General features: G+C 41.2%; 1 long non-coding RNA gene across 1 annotated transcript in view; it reads left to right on the forward strand.

Moving 5' to 3' along the window:
• LOC113473228 overlaps nt 1–434 on the forward strand; it is a 930-nt gene continuing 496 nt past the window's right edge. The window contains exon 1 of the long non-coding RNA XR_003395261.1: nt 1–70. This is a non-coding gene — a long non-coding RNA (uncharacterized LOC113473228). The remainder of the gene's footprint in view (nt 71–434) is intronic.

Raw genomic sequence — 434 nt, forward strand, 5'->3', positions numbered from 1 at the left:
CGAACCGAACCAAACCACGACCTTCCCAGCCTCCCCCTGCCCCGCCCAGCACTACCAATTCCAATAATAGGTGAGTGATATATTGGACTGCACCCTGATAACTTAGACACTAAGGCCAGCCACTCACTACCAGGTCTACCTGATAGTGAGCGGCTAGCCTAATACACGAGATATAACATGTACTCGAAACTCGGTACTCGTTAGAACGTTGTGTTGTACTCGTTATCAAAGAGTTGGGGTTTCGAGTAAATAATAATGTTGGTTACAGATGAATCTACAGGAAGAAAAGCCAAATGCCGTTCTTATGCTATAGAAAAAAAGTAAAAATGATAGATTGTCATCCTAAAGGGGTTGGATGGAAGAGAATGCCTTAGGCATTAATCCCTCCCCGGAGTTGGGATTTTTATTATTATTATTATTATTATTATTATTAT

Source organism: Diaphorina citri, unplaced genomic scaffold (genome assembly GCF_000475195.1).
Source record: "Diaphorina citri unplaced genomic scaffold, Diaci psyllid genome assembly version 1.1 scaffold19855, whole genome shotgun sequence".
In the NCBI taxonomy this organism is placed as follows: Eukaryota; Metazoa; Arthropoda; class Insecta; order Hemiptera; family Psyllidae; genus Diaphorina; species Diaphorina citri.